The sequence below is a fragment of the Siniperca chuatsi genome, linkage group LG23 (assembly GCF_020085105.1).
Source record: "Siniperca chuatsi isolate FFG_IHB_CAS linkage group LG23, ASM2008510v1, whole genome shotgun sequence".
NCBI classification, from domain to species: domain Eukaryota; kingdom Metazoa; phylum Chordata; class Actinopteri; order Centrarchiformes; family Sinipercidae; genus Siniperca; species Siniperca chuatsi.
The window spans coordinates 1,616,112-1,622,519 of record NC_058064.1 but is presented as its reverse complement, the minus strand read 5'-3'; the positions used below and the strand labels follow the sequence as shown (position 1 = coordinate 1,622,519).

Below are 6,408 nucleotides of genomic sequence, written 5' to 3'. Positions count from 1 at the left end.
GAATAAGCTGTGGGAAAATACTGAATGTTGTGTGACCGGGTGTGGCTTTAACATATAATCAACTGCTTTGTGCCTTAAACTTCAGACACGACTGGGGACGGTGAGCATGTTGTGTCTCCAGATATATCTGTGTAGTTTGTTTGTTTGTGTGGAAATAAATACTTGTGAAAGACATTTGTAGGTCTCGTGTGGATCCCTTCTCATAAACCAGCTCGGAGAGAGGTTGGCATACCTCGACATTACCTACACTCCACACCACATGGGCTAAACCGGGCTTAACCACACACTGGATGTTCGAGAAACACGTGACAGGAGTGATTCTCGGTGAACTGAAGTTACTGGTTGTTTCCTTTACAGGCTTCAAGAAATTAAAACAAGAAAAAAACTGTAAGACTTCAGAAGGATTTTACACTTGTGAGTATTGTGCTTTCAGATTCGGGAGCATTGCTACCATGTTGATCCACGTGTGAGCAGGAAGGTGTTCACCAGCCAGAGAAACTGCAGGAAGCCAACAGCGAACAGACTGCGAGCAGAATCTGAGTGAGTAAAAAGCTCTGCTGCATGAATAACTAACGTCTGTGATACATGAAGTACAGACCGTACACCAGAGTTTCCCTGTTCAACACAGTCAGGCTCGTTCTCCCTGCACACAGGATGAATAACAGTGAGGTCGGATCTTAGCGGGACGCTGCGGAGAGGAAGAACAGCATGAGGAACACCGTCTGTTTCAGAGGGTTCGTCTGAAATGTATTATTTTATAATTGTACTTATGAGAGACTAAAGGAAAGAAATATAAATTAAACAAGAGAACATGAGGCAGAAATGCATAAAAACCCTCCAGAGGTTTGAGCAACATGATGCATTATTAAAACATTTACATGTAGTGTTCACAAATAGGAAAGCATAAATGGAACATTTGACTTTATACATTTTGAACATGTGATACATGCAGAGTTTCATTCTTGACCTGATCACATTGGTGGTGTTCAGCACATGTATGAACAAATCTTTAACAATCAATCTTTAAACTGAATTGACTACATTGAATCACCATTGTCACTGACCAAAACAGCGGAGCTCCTCACTGGTGACTGAGAGCTCCGCTGCCAGGTCAGCTGTGACACACAGTACGTTGCTTCCTTGTTAAAAGCTCAGCGAAAGACTGTCAAAGCCAAATAATCCAAATGTAAAATAAGTGGCTGCTGAGCGATTCATTTTATAAATATCGCTTCTTGAACGTCCTGAAGACAGAGTCACAGCTGAACGCCGTGAACGTGAGGTGTTCGCTTCCTGTTTCGTGCTGACGTGCAGCTGAAGAGTGATGCGATCGTCTAGCTTTGAAAAAAGATGTTTATAGTCAGTGACTACACATCTTTAAACTGAACTGCATGAAACAAATCGAATCAGCAAAGTGATTCATAATTTACACCTCTAGAACATATCTGGGAACAAAACATCTAAATCACTTACTTGCTTATTCCACAACCTTCTTCAGCTTAATGGACCTTAGTCAAGTGTCATCACGTGACCTGAATACGGACCTTGGGCAAAGCAAAAATACCACATTTTCTATTTGGAGTAGAAATACACAATATAAGGGACATAATGTTCATGTCAACCAAAGAGTGACCTTTTTGAATCATTTCTAAAGACCTGAAGAGGTAAAAATATCCAGCAATTCACAAAGGGGAAAAGCAAAGATTAGTGAAACATCTGAAAAAATATATATAGAATTTCGTGCAGCTTATATGTTTTCCTAACAATTTTCTTGTGGCCCCTCAGATTTATCTTGCGACCCTTTGCAGGTTTGGAACTATTCATTCAGCCTTTAACTCCTTTCATTAGTTTGATTATTGAACCGCCCGGAGCCCACGCAGAGTCCAGTGTGGGTATTCCTCCTTAAAAATACATCAGAAGACATCTCGTCATCAGTTGTCAGAATTTAAAAGAGCTGACATTTTTAAAAACTATTTCCCACAGTGCAACATGTTTGGGAGCAGTGAAGCGAGAGCACAGCAGCGTTTAATGAGGCAGCGATCCTCCTGAAGACATGGCTGCTGTGCTCACGGCTCTTTGGGAGAGATGTTTAAAGGGACGCTGACCCCCACACAGGACAGGCAGCATTAATACCATCACTAGTTCCTCCAGGAACACCACCACTGTTCACTTTAACACGTCGGCGGGCCTGCACAGGAAGATGCTACATGCGTACAAATAATACAACAATAACTATATTAAAGGAACAGTTTGGGAAATCCTCTTGTGCTCTGTCTTCTCCAGAGTCTAATGAGAAAATGGATATCACTTTAATTTCGGTGTGTCCTGTACAGAGACAGGTCCAGGATGTGTTTAGCCTAGCTTAGCACAAAGACTGGAAGCAGGGGGAAACTGCTAGCCTAGCTCCATCAAAAGACCAGAATTCCACCTTCCAACAACTCCAAAGTGAAGTTTCCAAAGCTGTCTAATGCTGGGATCAGCTACCTGATATCAGCTCGATGATGGCCCAGTCATTGGGGGGGGCAACAGTTTTTGGTTCTCCCGTGTAGTGTGTCATAGTGGAAATCACACCGACAAAGCATCTCGGACGCCTCATGACATCTTGACAAAAAGACTACTGTGTTAGAAGTTTGAGCCATGCTAGCGGCTTAGATCTGTGGATGGAAATGTCAGTCGGTCGGTCCTCCACTTTGATCCAGACTGGAATATCTCAAAAACTATTGGATGGATTGCCATGAAGTTTTGTACAGACATTCATGTTCCCCGCAGGATGAATCCTACTGACTCTGGTGATCCTCTGACGTTTCCTCTAGTGCTACCATGAGGCTGACATTTGTGGCTGTAGACTCTTAAGGCGTATTCACGTTATGATGGAAAAACAGATTTTTTTGTGCCCCTTTTACATTATTGTGTATGTGATGCGTTGCGACGGCTCTGCACGGATGAGGAGCAGTGGTGTGTTGAAAGTTCAAATTTCAAATTTGGTGAAATATCAGCGTGCAGATGCAGCTACCAGGTTTGTTACTCCGGTCTCTGAAACGTGGCGATCTACTGCTAGCTACGATAGCAGTGAGCAGGGCTGTTTTTAAGTGAACATGAACATTAATTTACTGACTTTGGCAACAGCAGTTTGACAAGATAATATTAACACAAGGTCCACCTACTTTCTAAACTGCATCTCAGCATCTTCATCGGTGAATGCAGTTTACTTTGGGCTGCTTCTCTGCATGAATGGTGTTATACAAATAATATTATTACTATTATAATTATTTTATCAGTATTATTATTATAGCATTTAAGCACATGAAGCCCATGACACCACTTTTTGTTCCTTTAATCCTGCATTTGTTCGTGCATTTCATGTGACAATAAAGATGTTAAAAACAAAAGCAACCTTCAGGGAATCCCTGCACGCAGCCACGACCACGGCTTTTGACTGTGTGTGTGTGTGAGAGAGCTATTTTTAGAAAGCTCCTCTTTCTTTGAGGGGATTCTGGAGTCTATTTTTGCTGAGGGTCCTGGTAGTCTGCACCATTTCACATCCAGGGGGGGGGTTCAGAGGGGGTTAGCGGTGCATGCTAAATGAGAAAATGCAGCAGTTTACGCATCAGTGCGTGACATCATGCCAGTGTAAGATATTAGCAAATATTGCTGTCTGTGTATGTGTGCATGGATGCACACTAGGCTGACATGTACCATGTTGTATTTTCTTGCCTCCCCCCCCCCCGTAGCTCTTGTCACTGATGGTACGACCCAAAAGAATTATAAAAATAAAAAGAAATCCCTTCACTTTGTGATAAGAGATGAATAGACCTTGCTTTGCCCCTCAGCCTGCAGAAAAAAACATCTGTTTTCATGCTGGAAGACTGTATTACTGCAGATATGTTCCTCTAACAAACAACCTCCATAACATGTCAAATGTTGTAAGAACAGTATTATAACCTGCTGGTGTGAAAGTAATATTAGAGATCAATATTTCGTTCATATTTTATTTTGAATGTCCGCAATCATGTGAAATCAGATTTTTTTTTCACATAAAAAATGGGAAATGATTGTGAAATTGGTCTACAGGCAAGCATACAATTCAACATATATGGAGAATAAAGTTTCCAAAAATAACTACGTATCAATAAATCAATGAATAATAGTTAAACTTGAGCTTTTCTGTGAAGGAAATTCCTATTTTCCCTAAAATTATTACCAAATTACATCATTCTTTCCAGGAAAATTCTAGGAATTGTTTAGGAAATGACGTACCTGGAAAATGAAGCGTTAATACAGCAGGAACGCTGTGGTTGCATACCAGTCAGTCACGGATGACTGCACCGCTTCTACTGCTTCCCAAGTCAGCTAACAAAGGGCTTCCTCTGAGGCAAAAGAGAGCAAACGAGCCCTGGTGAACGGGGTGATCACAGGGTAATGTGACTGATGACTCTTGCTGTGGCCTAGATTAATGAAAAGTGGCCACTAGCCATCTTCAAATGGACGTGACTCTCCTTGGATTACTGGCTAATCCCAGCTGAGATTTGAGCGATGAGAGAACTTTCTGGGCATGATAAAGCCCAGAAATGGCTGCATGTGAAGCAAAGATTAGTCGTCTAACAACCTCTCTCACACGGACGTATCACACAGAGCCTTTGGTTAACTCTTCACTGTGAGCTGTTCATTTACTACTCAGCCAGAAACCCATTATTTTGTTGACCCCTTAACCTTTAGTCTAACGCCACCATCTGGTCAAAATTTCCCCTTGACCAACACTTTGGTCCGGACCCAAGTAGCTCAAAAACTACTGGCCAGTTTTAATGATAAGTGCAGTGGATATCCATGGTTTCCAGAGGATGAATCCCAGTGACTTTGGTGACCCTGTGATGTTTCCTCAAGTTATGATGGCGTTATATGAAGACAAGGGGCACTCCAACAAATATATACATGTCAGAGTGAACTTACTAAGTACTACTCAGACTGTAAAAACTGTTGTATAATGTTTCATGTGGACTAAAGGATATCTGCTGCATCGATTTTGAGCATTCAGTCTCTTACTCTCATTCAGTACACCAGCGTTTTGGAAATGCTGGAATACTAAAGTCCACCTTTTAAAGATAAAATTGTATGTAATATTTTTGTTTTTAAGAGCATGGGTGGACCTCTCTCTGATATTATTACAACATATATTAATAAATCAGTCTTAAAAAGCTACCATAGCCCCTTCTTCATGTCATGTGACTCAAGATGGGTCTTGATCCTGAGGTTGAGGTCCTCTGCATCACACTACGATATTAAAATGTATTCAAAAATAATATATTGAAGCTAATATTCAACAATTTCCTCCAGCTTAAACATCTCCTGCTACTTAACAGTGCAGACAATTACATTTGTGAGCTAGCACCATACACTTCCACCTTAATAAACGAGGCTTAGAGCATCTTCATGAAGCACGGTTCACTGAGCTGCCCTCAGCACTGCTTCATGCAGGTCATGAGGAGGACGGTCACATACTGTACACATGAACACACAGATTCCTCCACCCAGACCTTCTGTATTCCTGCCTCCTGTTATCGATCACCTCACGGGAGAGAAGTGAAACCACCTCGGACCGCTCAATTATTAATGTGGAGCGGAGCTGAGTTTCAGAAACACAAAGGCAAAGTGATCTCGTCTCTCAGCCGCCCATTCAGTCAGTCAGACGGCCACTGATCAAATGTTGCTGCAGTCAAAAAGTTATGCTAATGAGGTGAGCACAAGCAGTGCTTTCTGGGAAATAAAACAGGATTGAAGGAGCACAACTGCAATAAAGCATCTTAAAAGAAAAGTTTGACATTTTGAGGAATAAGCTTATTCGCTCTCTGGTGGAGAGTTGGATGAGAAGATCAATACCACTCTCACATCTATCCATTTAATATATAAGGCTACAGTTAGCTTAGCTTAGCATAAAGATTGTAAACAGGGGGAAAAAGCTCTATCCAGAACTAACTAAATCCACCTACCAGCACCTCTAAAACTCACTAATTAACATATTAAATCTCGTTAGTTTAATCCGTACAAAAACCAAAGTGTGAAAAGGAAGATATGCTGTTTTACAGGGGATTATGTGCCGGACATTTTCTTGGCCGTCTCCAGGCAACTGGCGGAGACTCCAGGAAACTAGGCTTCCCATCTGAAGAAACACTCTGACCCCCCGTAAAGCAGCAAAGTGACGTTTTTACACGGTAACTGTTTTCCCCTGTTTCCAGTCTTTTTGCTAAAATAAGCTAACGGGTTGCTGGCTGTGGAATTATATTCAACGGACAGATGTGACGGAAGGTATCTAACTCTCTGCCAGAAAGTGAAAACATGTTTATCAAAATGTCAAACTATTCCTTCAAGTATTACGGACTTGAGCCTGACTCAAGTCCAAGTCATGTGACACTTCTG

The 6,408-nt window shown here is 41.6% G+C and overlaps 1 long non-coding RNA gene across 1 annotated transcript; it reads left to right on the top strand.

The window, feature by feature from the left end:
• The first annotated feature begins 233 nt into the window (after positions 1-233).
• On the top strand, positions 234-783 carry LOC122871394. The gene is made up of 3 exons (XR_006376860.1): positions 234-324; positions 434-540; positions 654-783. It is a non-coding gene; the product is annotated as an uncharacterized LOC122871394 (long non-coding RNA).
• Positions 784-6,408: the final 5,625 nt, after the last annotated feature.